Genomic DNA, 13,113 nt, shown 5'->3' on the forward strand with positions numbered 1-13,113 from the left:
AGGTCTTATTTTCAGGGAAACAGAGTAGTTCCCTAACAATACAGATTTGACCTATTTACTATTGTGACTATTTTCTAGGAATAGGGCATATTTAGGGATTTTTCTGTTCCTGCAAAGTCTTAGCTATAGATCTGAAATTTTATTAAATCAGTTAAGAAAGGAGAAAGTGCAAAATAAACAGCTCTTAAAATTTTACTGGAAGGACTGAGGTAAATTGCTTTTCAAATTATCTTCCGGTAGGCTTAGTCTTTAAGCACTAGAAGAGCAGTACCTCAGGTCCTGAAAGGCTTTAGAGGCCTCGTAATATGTTTATGCCTGGGGGGGAAACCAATTAACTCCAAAATACTAATAGATATTAATATATATTTAACTGATGTTCTGTTAAAAATATTACTTGTTGTCTGGGGCCGGCCGGTGGCTCAGGCGGTTAGAGCTCCGTGCTCCTAACTCCAAAGGGTACTGGTTCGATTCCCACATTGGCCAGTGGGCTCTCAACCACAGGGTTGCCCTGTTCAACTCCTCGAGTCCCTCAAGGGATAGTGGGCTCCGCCCCCTGCAACTAAGATTGAACACAGCACCTTGAGCTGAGCTGCCTCCCGGATGGCTCAGTTGGTTGGCACACAGGCTCTCAACCACAAGGTTGCCAGTTCAATTCCTCAAGTCCCTCCAAGGGATGATGGGCTGCACCCCCTGCAACTAGAAACGGTAACTGATCTTATTATCTTGAAGATTGTGGTATCCAGGAAAAAAAAGCCAGACATGTAGGACATTGTACTTACTAGACAAAAGCCTCTCCAAACTATGCCCCTAGGAATGTCTGTAGAAAACAAATTGTTGTGTGGCCAAAAATATTTGGGAAATACCATATACTTAATCAGCCATGTTTAGTCTCATAATGCCTTCTATTAGCATAATAAAGGGTCAAAGAAGTCTTAGAATTAGAAACTCAGTATGAAATATTTCGAAAGGAAAGACTTCTCCATGCCCTTATTAATATGCTCTCTTCCTATGGTTCATCTCCCATTTGTACTATAACAGTTTTCTCTTAACAACAATTTAAAAAGGGCTTCTCTAGACAGGTTTTAAAATATTTAAGAAACAATATAAAATAATTCTAGTGTAGGAAAAGATAGGTCAAGAAAATGGTAGAATAATTATTACCTTTAAGCTTTTTTTTTTAACTTGAAAGAAAGGCAGTACTTTGAGATTCTCTCCTCTGATCCCTCAAACCAATCAGAAATTCCTTTGGATGCCTGTGGTTGGTCAGTTTCTTCACTGAATGGTCACTGTAGCTATTGGAAGCTTTCGCCACTCTCTTTCAAATTCCTATCCCAGGACTCTCTTTTTTTTTCTTTTCTTTCTTTTTTTTTTAATTTAAGTTTATTGGCGTTACAATGATCAGTAAAGTTACATAGGTTTCAAGTGTACAATTCTGGAATACATCACCTATATACGTATTATGTTGTGTGTTCACCACCCAGAATCAGTTTTACTTCCATCACCATATATTTGATGCCATGAGGAGAAAGGGGGGAGGCAGATGAGGGTAAACAGAACTCTCTTTCCTCCTTCTCTTCTTGACACCTTCACTGGCAACTAGGTGAGAACTCAGTTAATTTTCCCTTTTGTGCCCCCAACTTTTCTCCATCCCTTCATTGTCTTTTATCTGAAAGTCACACTCTTACAATAATAATAATTATATCAACTTTTGTTGATGCCTACTTATTCCAAGGGCTCTACATAATTATTTTCTAATCTGAAGAGTCATTACAGAGGACAGAAATTATCTCAATGTTATAAGTGAATAATCTGAAATTCAAAGAATTTATGTAACTTGCTCCAGTCACAGAGTCAATGAATGCAGACTCTAAACTCCAGACCCGTCCTCTACCTCCTCCTTCTGCTACATTTTTATGATGTCCCTCCATTTAACTCCTTCCCTTCAGAATACAACTGTGCCAAGCCCCTCCTTAAAAAAAAAAAAAAAAAATCCCTTCAAGACTTCATCTCTAACAACAACCCTAATTTTCTTAATATTTTCATAATCAATGTACCTTTTAAATGTATTCCCTCTTCTTCATGTCCTTTGCTGCATCCTTGATCAGGTGCTACTGTGTGCTCCAGTCTGTTTCCTTTTCAGTTCACCTTGCACGTGACAACCAGAATCATTTTTCTAAAGTGTACTTCTGGTTATGTCAGCACTCTCAAGTCCCTCCTCTCAAGAAATTACTAACATTTGTACTTTATCCCTAGCGCTGTATATACGTGTGGCAGCTACCAACATTGAGCTATATTTATTGTTCATTCATTTATTCATTCAACAAACAATTATTCAATACCAATTATATGCAAGTATAATTCTTTGTGTCGGCTCAAGTCCTTTATTACATGTCACCTGAACCATCCATATCTTGACCTTCCACTAGAAAGAACTTTGAAAATAAAGGTGCAAAACCGATCATGGTAAGCCCTGCCTAGAGATCCTTGGTTATCTTGCCCATCCCTCCCCCTCTTCAGCTGCCTCAAGCTTCATCCAGTTCCTTGACTATGCCAATATCCTTTTATGATTATGAGTCTTTATACGTATTATCCTGGAATTCTCTTTGCACTTCTTTACCAGATGATCTAAATCCTGCCGGTTCTCTTTATATTTCAGCTCAAGCTTTTCCTCTTCTGGCGAGATTTATCTGAAGCTACTATCCCCACCCAGAATTAGTTTCCTTCCCACAGATGTGGGTTCCATAACAATTCTTACTGTTTTTAAACTGCTTGTTTAAATGTCTTTTGCAAAGTTATATGTCCTAGAAGGAAGGGAGCAGTATCTTTGTCACCAGCAACTATCTCTGTATCTGCCATACAGAAAATGCTCAATAAATATTTGTGAAATAGCCAAATAAATGCTAAGTAATTGAGAGAACACCAAGACTTAATCATTCTCCTCAAGAAGACTAAAAAATAAATAGTAGAAGCAAACCAGTATTGTCACATTCTTTACTGCTGTGTTGTTTATTTGTTTTAAGTAAAACTAACTTCTCTATAAGGGAACTTTATTCCCAAATAAACTGTAAAGCACATATTATAAGAAATATGAAAATGTAGGGATTGTTGGTAAGAAGCAAAGAAAAATAGGAGTAGGAAAAATAACATAGCTGATCGAACTGTTCTTCCTTCAGCCGCAGTTCAAGAAAAAAAGGAGAACAGATAAGCATAATATCGGTTGTTGCTCCTAAGTCTTCTATGTTTAAATTATCAATCATAAATAATAATTACTGTCTTCCACATGACTACTGTATCTAATCATCAACAAAACAAATTATTAAACCTTAAATACCATTGGATAATTTTTTCCAATTATACTTGACCATTGTTGAGTTCCTAGTACAATAGGTTTTATTACAAATAGGCTGAGCGACATGTTTCCCCGTTTATAACTACATTAGAGAGGGTAATAGGACCATCCGTAACTTATTGCCCATTATTTATTGAATGCCAGTTATGTGCCAAGAGCTGTGCTAGATGGTGGTTACATTGATAGAGTAATAAACAAGATACACTCAGTATGGAGGAGCTTACAGAAGACCAGACAACTAACCTTGACACATAGAGAGTCATTTTAAAAGGAATTCTTATTTGTTATGTGACTACCCGCTGATATTGTACATGATCCTTCCATTTAAACCATCAAAGACAGTTCTGCTGCCTTCCACCACTGTTTCCTACATTACTATTCTGCTCTCCTTTCTTCCCCACTCATAATCCACTCAACACAGAAGCATGAGTGATCATTTCAGTATGCAAGTCAAAGCATGGTCACTCCTCCTTGATACTCTTTTACTCTTAATACTCAGCGTAAAGCCAAAGTCCTTCAATTGTCCTATAAGACCTTAAATTGCTCTTATCTTCTACTGCCCTCCATTAATAGTGGTCTTCTTGCTGTTCCTTGAACAAGCCAAGCATACTATTGCATCAGAGATTTTGCACCATCTGTTCTCTAATTCCCTCTACCAGGAGCACCCTTCCATCAAATCATCCATAGCTGATTCCCTCACCACCTTTAGGTCATTGCTCAAATGGCACCTCCTCCTCAGTAAGACCCCGACCACACTAATTAAAATTTTAATCGTTTCCTCCCCAGACCCTGACCTCTCTTATTTTGCCTGAATTTCACCATAGCACTTGCCACCCTCTAGCAAATTATATAAACTATTTATTATGTTTATTAGTTCTTGTGTGTCTCCCCACTAAAATTAAAGTCTATAGGGACACTACTTTTTATTTTGTTTACTCCTCTATATTAACACCTACAGCAGTGTCTGGTACATACTTGTAGTAGATGTGCAATAAATATTTGTTGAAAAAATAAATATAGAAAAAACTCCACCCCCTGCTTAGACGAAAAGCAGGTTAGTGCTTATCCAAATATTAATTCAGCCAAATTTATTGACCGTAAGCCATGATTCAGACACTCTAGAAGATAAATGGAATCAGGTTCTTGCCTTGGAAGTATTCACGTACTAGTGGGAGAGACACATAAACACATAATTTCTTCGGTTTTTTGGGTTAAGTGTCATAATAGAGCAATGCGTAAGGTATCGTAGGAGCACAGAAGTCAGAGCAGCTTAGTTTTAGAGATACTCATGGAGTGCGCAGAGTTTTCTAGCTCATAATAATTCTACTCATCATATGGCTACGTGGTGGGGTAGGAGTCTTGCTCTAGGAAGACTGGATAGAATAGTAGTCGAGCTTCTAATGTATCTATTTTTAAGAACTGACATATGTGACATGGAATACTCTGCTTCTACATCTGGCTGTTGTGAATATTAAATGAATCAATACCTGTAATGTTTTTAGAACAGACCTGGCACATAGTAAATGTGCAATACATATTATCTATTATAATCATGCACATTTTTTTTCAAAAGTGCACAAAGAGGTAGAATAATGCTAATCAGTCCATTCAAAGTGCTGCCGAGGAATCTCATGTTCTGATTTCAAAAATCAAATCAAAACAAAGCTATTTCTTGAGTACCTACTGTGTATAGGACACGATGCTTGATCCTGTGTTTAGAAGTTGTCATTATTAGCTTCATGTTCAAGTCCCAATTTCTCCACAGCTCCTTGGAGAAATGTTCTAGAAATCTGTGTCAAGATAAAGTAAGAATCCTCTGGGTGGTGAACACACAATGGGATTTATAGATGATGTAATACAGAATTGTACACCTGAAATCTATGTAATTTCACTAATAATTGTTACCCCAATAAATTAAAAAACAAAAACATAAGGTAAGAATCAACATGCTAGAACAGCAATTGTGACATTAACCCAAAACAACAACAACAACAACAACAACAAACCCCAAACCCTACAATAATATGTGTATCCATGTCTTTAAAACATCAACTCAAAATGCTTCTCTCCTTCGCCTCTTCCCATGCATCTTCCCCTTCTCTTTTAAATTTCAGCGAACGTCTATATGGACATTTTTTAAAAATTAAAGGACATAGTATGCTACATCTGAAGAGTTGTCGATGACTTGTACTGAAAGGATTTTAAAAATGAAAACAAAGTAGGATCCTGAAAATCTGGTGACCTCAATAATGAGACTTCTTGACCTCTGCTCCTAATTCCTATCCATATGCTTCTTCTGGGCCAAACGGTGAGATGGGGACTACGGGAAGCTAGAAGCAAGATGGCTCCAAGTGGGAACGCCTGGTCCTCCTGACGGCCCTGTTGTCCTGTGGCGGGGAGAGTATGGGGAGACCGGGGATCACAGAGACAAAGGGCCTCACCAGCCCTGGCAGATTCCCACCAGCCCATGCAAGGAAAGACAACACTGCTGTTCTCCGCCAGAGGCACCACTGTATCTCAGGCTACCACTACAACCAGACTTAACACTGAAAGCTGACAAAGGAAACTGCAACTCATTCAAGAGACTGTGGTATGTCTGTTTCCCCTGGACGTAGTCTCTGCAACCCTGAGATCTGTGTACAGGGGATTTATTAGGGAGTGCTCTTGGAAACAAGAGTTGTGATGGGTGAAGTAAAGAGAATTGGGCAGAAGAAACAGTCAAATGGCTGTATAGTTGTAACAGGCTTTAGCAGTAACTATGGGGCATTCAGGACCTGGAATGGCCCTTCAGCGTTGTTCTGCCTTGAAGCAAGGGGCATGGGCTTGCCCTCATGCATCAGTCAGTGCATTGGGCTATCTCCAAGGAGAGGGTATGCCCTTGAATAAGCTGGCTCTCTTCAGGTAAAGACAGTCCCCAGAAAGAGATTCCGTTTTGAGTCATTAGCCACCAACATTCGATGCAGGGAGAATGAGGGCCTAAATCCTACAGGGGAATACAGGTGACACACTACAGCATCCACCTAGGGTCAGGGAGCTAAACAAAAGATCAGTCTAGGAAATAGAATGAACAGTCAGTGAAAGAGAATATTAGAGAAGCTAGACATCAACTTAAATGGTAGAGCTATAACTGTAAATATAAAAGAGGCTAAAATAATTGCAAGAGGATACTAATAGTAACTTTGGCATCAGAATTGACAAGACAGAAGTGGATGATATTCCAGCAAAATAAGCATTACCAAATTTGACTCAAGAAAGAAGGAAAACTTGAATAGACCAAAGAACAGAGATTAGAAAAGTGATGTCACACAGCAGCATGCCCGTCTGTCCCCTCATACCTACCCCTAAAAAGAGAGAAGAGTCTGTGAGACGATTCCTGTCAGGGACATTGCTTCACCTTTATGCCATCTCCTTGTTTGGCCCCAAAGGATGGCTGGCTAGCCAAGGACGGGTAAGATTCCGCAAGAAAGGAACAACCTAAGACAGGCACAAGTGTGTGGGGACCACCAGGAGAATTTGCGGGGTTGATAAAGGTGGGCATAGACCCCCACCATCCCCCAGAGGAGAGCTTCTGCCTCTGTGGCTGTATTCCTTCCCACAACCTGCTTGGGAAGTGATTCTAGATGTGACAACATCAGTTCTCCATGTCAGTAAGTTTTCAACATAAAGATTTTGTCCCCTGGGGAGGTACAAACAATAATTATTTATACATCATGGGACTTTCAGCAGGCAAGGGTGATTGGTTTGAACCAGTTTTCTGGTATGATGTATGAGACTCACAGACCCTAACAAAAACAATGCTACTTCCTTTTACGTGCCTCAATAAAAGCCACAAGGTGACCGATTCGGGGCTCTCAGTCCTTTGAGGCTGTGAGACCCTTGGCCCCTGTTTCAAAACTTTCTTGATTTCTGTTTCTTTCTTAACCCTTCGCCGCCCCTTCTCGTTCTCTCACTGCCCATGTTGGTGCTGGACGTGACATGATGTAAGTTCTACCATTGAAAAATGATTACATACCTAACAGCTCAGATAATTTCAGTATTATTTTTAATAGTGCTTCCAGAACATAAATGTACAGGAAACTCCTGGGGATCTTGTTAAATGCAGTTACTAATTTAGTAGATGTTATGTTATGTCTCAGGTTATGCATTTCTAACAAGCTTCTTGTGATAACCAATAGAGGTGGTCCATAGCCCACACTTTGACTAGCAAGGATTTAAACAACTCCAGTCATAGCAAAAGATGGAAATTTTCCAGTTTATTTTATGATGCTTACATAACTTTAATATGAAAACATGACAAGGATACTGCCTTTGCTTTTTTGTCAAACATTAGTTGACTGTATTGATATGGGTCTATTTCTGGGCTCTCTGTTCTGTTCTATTGATCTCTTTGTCTATTGTTTTTTCAATACTATGCTGTCTTGCTTACTGTAGCTTTATAATAAATGTTGAAGTCAGCTAGTGATACTCCTCCAAATATGTTCTTCTCTTTCCATATTGCATTAGCTATTCTGAGTCCTTTGCTTCTCAGAATCAATTTCTCAATATCCACAAAATAACTTGCTAGGATTTTAAGATGGGATTGCATTGAATCTATAGATCAAGTTGGGAAGAACCTACATCTCAATAATTTTGAGCCTTCCTATCCATTAAGATGAAATATCTCTATTTAATTCTTTGATTCTATCATCAGAGTTTTGTGATTTTTCCTCATATAGACCTTGCACATATTTTGTTAGATTTATCCCTAAGTATTTCATTTTGGGGGATGCTAATGTAAATGGTATTATGTTTTTAATTTTAAATTCTACTTATTTATTGCTGGTATATAAGAAAGCAATTCATATTGTATGTATACACGCTTTTTTTTTTTAATTATTTATTTATTAGTTTCAGGTGTACAAGACAAGGTAATACTTAGACGTTCATCATTTATATCCCTCATAGTGTGAACCCCCCTCCCCCCATCCACTATCCCTCCGACCTCACACTGAACCATCACATTATATATATCAAATTATAGTTGGCATTCATTAATGTTTAGCTTCTGGTGTACAATGCCATGATCAGGTATCCACAGTATCCCTGAGGTATACACGCTTTTTAAATATTTTGAAGTTTTTCTTTCCCCAAGGACCATGCCATCCTTATATCTATTTCTTGAGAATTTTCTTTCTCAAATTAAAAAATTAAAGCATATTAAACTGAGTTTCATGTAGATTCTAACCTATAAATGAAATAAATGATCCCTAAGTGGAATTATATTATAGAGTGGCAAAGTCTGATAGAACTTTCTGGGAGGATGCAAATTCCCTCTATCTGTACTGTCAAAATATAGTAGCCACTAACCAGACATGACTTTTTAGTACTTGAAATGTCACTACTGCAACTGAAGAGCTGAAGAAATAAAATTTTTTTGATATAATTTAGATTAATTTAAATAGCCACATGTGGCCAGTAGCTATGTGTTGCAAAGCACAATTTATACAATTATTTGTGAAACCTTGTATTACACCTAATTAAAACTTCAGAATTTGAAATCAATCCTGGGTAAATTTGATCTTTTCCACTGATTATCTGAATAAATTCAAGTAAGTTACTTTAGTTATTCAAGCCTCAGTTTTTTTCAACAGAACAGTAGAAGTAATAATTCCTGTTTTGCATAGGATAGTGCTACTCCAACTGTAGTCTGCCTATCAGTGTCCTTCATAGGTTGGTGCAAAAGTAATTGAGGTTTTTGAAATTTTTTTTAAAAATATTTATTGGGGAATATTGGGGAACAGTGTTTTTCTTCAGGGCCCATCAGCTCCAAGTTGTTGTCCTTCAATCTAGTTGTGGAGGCCGCAGCTCAGTTCCAGGTCCAGTTGCTGTTTTCAATCTTTAATTGCAGGGGGCACAGCCCACCATCCCAATTCTGGCAACCTTGTTGTTGAGAGCTCGCGCTCTAACCAACAGAACCATCCAGCCATTCCTCTCGCAGCTCATTGTTTTCACTCTAGCAGCTTGTCTTCAATCTAGTTGTGGAGGGTGCAGGTCACTGGCCCATGTGGGAATTGAACCGGCAGCCCTGTGGTTCAGAGCTTGCACTGTAACCAACTGAACCATCCGGCCACCCCGGTTTTTGCAATTTTTAACCTTTTAAACCACAATTACTTTTGCACCAACCTAATATTTGTTAAAGGTCAAAAATTAAGAATGAGAAATAGAAATTTTAAAAAAAATTTGACAGGGTAATTTTATGTCTTTTGACTCTAATATAATTTTGTATGACATTTAAATTTTTCATTTTTCTAGCTATTTGTTTTTGTTGTGTTTTACAAAAGTATCCATCTGCAACAGATTGCAAATAGAACAAAGCTGATACTTTACCACAGATGATTTGAGAAATATTGTCAGAGTCACCTGAAGACAAAGCATCTAGAGGTAAAGTATCTAGAATGATGTCTTATGTAGCAAACAATTAATGAATGCCTTTGTTATGAATGTCAGTCTTATAATTTTTTAGTTTCTGTGGTAATAGAAATAATTCCTCTGACTTGCTCAGAATATAACTCATGGATTGATTCTGTGACTGGCTAACCATATCCAGGCCTATAGGTCTCTTTTTCTTTGAACAGCCATAAGACACAATAAATTCAAGTCACTATGAGTTAATAGCAATATATTTCACTCTAATGATTGATTGTACTTTTGAGTGAAGGCTGTGTTGTTAATAATGTATGTAAGAAATAAAGTTTGTTACTCTAAGTGCTTAATGAACACTATGTATTTGAGTGACTAGAAAGAGTATCATAATTGAAGTGGAACACAGGATTTTTAAGGCAGTGAAAATAGCCTATATGGTAATATAATGGTGAATAAATGTCATACCGTTGTCCAAACCCACAAAATGTACAAGAGTGAGCCAAGGTGTAAACTATGGACTTTGGCTAAGTATAATGTGCATCAGTTGTAGCAAATATACCACTCTGGTGAGTAATGTTGATAATGGGAGAGGCTATGCATGTGTGGGGTTAGGAGGTATATGAGAAATCTGTATCTTCCTCTTAATTTTGTGGTGAACCTAAAACTTTTCTCTAAAAAAATAAATTTTTTTAAAAAGGAATTTAAATTTCTGACAATGAGAAAATTTAAAAAAAGGTTGTTAGCCTTTACTGCATTTGGGATTTATATGGTTATTTGATAATATTGTTTAAGAACTACTGGGTATTAATGCAATCCTGAATATTGCTGTGGGGACAAAACCCCAAAAAAAACAGTTTCCAGGCTCTCGGCCTCACATAGAAAGGTGCTGGCTCGGGTAGTAAATGGCCATCAACTGTGATCAGATGCCAGCAGCTGTGGCTAGTTGGCCATCAGCTGTAACCCATAGGCCATTGGCCACTAATATAACGGCTGTGGCTATGCTAGCAGAAAAGGAATGGGGGCTAGCAAGAAGATGGTGTCTGGCAAGCGCGGACTGCTGTTAGGCTGATTACGTAGATCCTGCTTCCTGTGTCTCCAGCCCAGCCGCCAGCGAGAATATATTGGTTTGACTCCCCTACTTATGGCTCCATGGGTGTTCCTTTTTGGCCTTACCGTGTCCTGCGTTCTTGGGCGGGGAGTGGGAGCTGAGACCCTGCACGACAAATGGTGCAGCGAGCAGGGTCCGCCGCGTGACAATTGCATAAGAATATAATTTACACTATGATTAAAATAAGGACAGGATTTACTACTAGGAACCACAAAAACCAATTATTATTAATTTTTAATTGTGTTTTATTAGATAAATGTGTGCAGCTATTTTCTTATGTTGAAGACTAAAAGGTTAAAACATCATAGCAAACAATAATATTAAAATTTGAGGTCCACACTGAGATACTGTACATGCAAAATGCCTTAATTATTTAATCAATGTGTTATAACAATAAGAAAAGATTATTATAATTACATAAATGAAACATACCTAATCAACAGGTTTTAATTCAAAATGGTCACTCGGAGCATATGTGTTTGCTAAAATTCCTGAGAAAAGAATCTTAGAAAATAAGGAGATGCTGAAGTAACATAAATTGAACATTAAAAATATAGATTTAGCAAAACAACATATATGATGAATAGCCATAGCATCAAACTGAAATTATGTTTAGAATGAAACAATCTTTGTACAATGAACAATAGAGTGTGGAAAGAAACCAAAATATATATCTGGGCCTTGCTGAAAATTCAGGAACACAGAATGATAGGAAATACCTAAGTGCAGTATGAAAGGAAAAGATAGTGTTTTAAAAATTACATGGTATTTAAAAATTAGAGACTGATTCATCAAAATTAGGCTGTACATATATTGTAATATTTTTTATTCAAAATTAATCTGGATGAGTTTATTCTCCTGGTTCCCTTCCTTCTCTCCCACCAGTTCCTCCTCCTCCTTTTTAAAAATTATTTTTATTATCTATGGTTATTGAAGAACTAAGAATAATTGTCCTAAATTGTGTGTATGTGTACGCACATGTATGTGGGTACACATGTAGAAGGTAGTATAAAAAGTCTAACAAATATTTCAATTGGTAGATCACAATCATGTGTAATATTCCCAATTCCTACTTCTTGAGATGAAACATTAAAAATATTTTGCATTTCATTTTATGCTTTATCATTATATAGATATCACAGTGAGAATCCTTCCCATAATGTAAAAATAAGGGGAATAAGTAGAGTTATTTGAAAGTTAAAATTTGAAATGATCACAGAGTGAATTTGAATACAGATGGGCAAAGTCATATATAAACATAATGGCTTCCTGGGTCACTCTTTTTTTTTTTTTTTTTAGATTTTTTTGTTTTTTAGATTCTTTTGTTTTTATTGGGGAAGAGGTACAGGACTTTATTGGGGGAACAGTGTACTTCCAGGACTTTTTTCCAAGTCAAGTTGTTGTCCTTTCAGCCTTAGTTGTGGAGGGTGCAGCTCAGCTCCCCGTCCAGTTGCCGTTGCTAGTTGCAGGGGGCACAGCCCACCATCCCTTGGGAGACTCGAGTTGAACTGGCAACCTTGTGGTTGAGAGGACGCATTCCAACCAACTGAGCCATCTGGGAGCTCAGTGGCAGCTCAGCTCAAGGTGCTATGTTCAATCTTAGTTGCAGGGGGCAGAGCCCACCATCCCTTGCAGGACTCGAGGAATTGAACTGGCAACCTTGTGGTTGAGAGCCCACTGGCCCATGTGGGAATCGAACCTGCAGCCTTCGGAGTTAGGAGCACGGAATTCCAACCGCCTGAGCCACCGGGCTTGCCCTCTTCCTGGGTCAGTCTTAACAATAACCACTTGGATCGTTTTAATATATCTAGAGAAAAACAGTGAGAAGGAGATGGATATGAGACTGGGGAATTAAGAGTGTAAGTCATCCAGAAATGCAAAGAAAAACGAAGTCACAGAGGCATAGGTTGGCACTGGCCGTTTAAGCATGGTGTGTTGGTGAGGAGTGGGTTGGCACTCTGCAGGTCTTGTGAGTCTCCATCTGCCTCACAGACAGAAATTTTGCTCCTGTGGAACAGGGCACATCAGGCTCTCAAAACACAATGCCATTAAGCATTAGAATCAAATAACTGACTCCTCTTATTCTGATTCCAGTCTCACTAAGCAGCCTTCTGCTTAGTTGGCTTTGTATGTAGTTTGTCTACAGGGAGATGTGCTGATGACTACTTCTAATCCACTTGATCATTTATTTTAGATTGGAATTCTGACATGTTAGTCTTTTATCCTTGGTTATCTCAAGTCCATCCCTGGGAAA

Source organism: Rhinolophus hipposideros (genome assembly GCF_964194185.1).
Source record: "Rhinolophus hipposideros genome assembly, chromosome: 8".
In the NCBI taxonomy this organism is placed as follows: Eukaryota; Metazoa; Chordata; class Mammalia; order Chiroptera; family Rhinolophidae; genus Rhinolophus; species Rhinolophus hipposideros.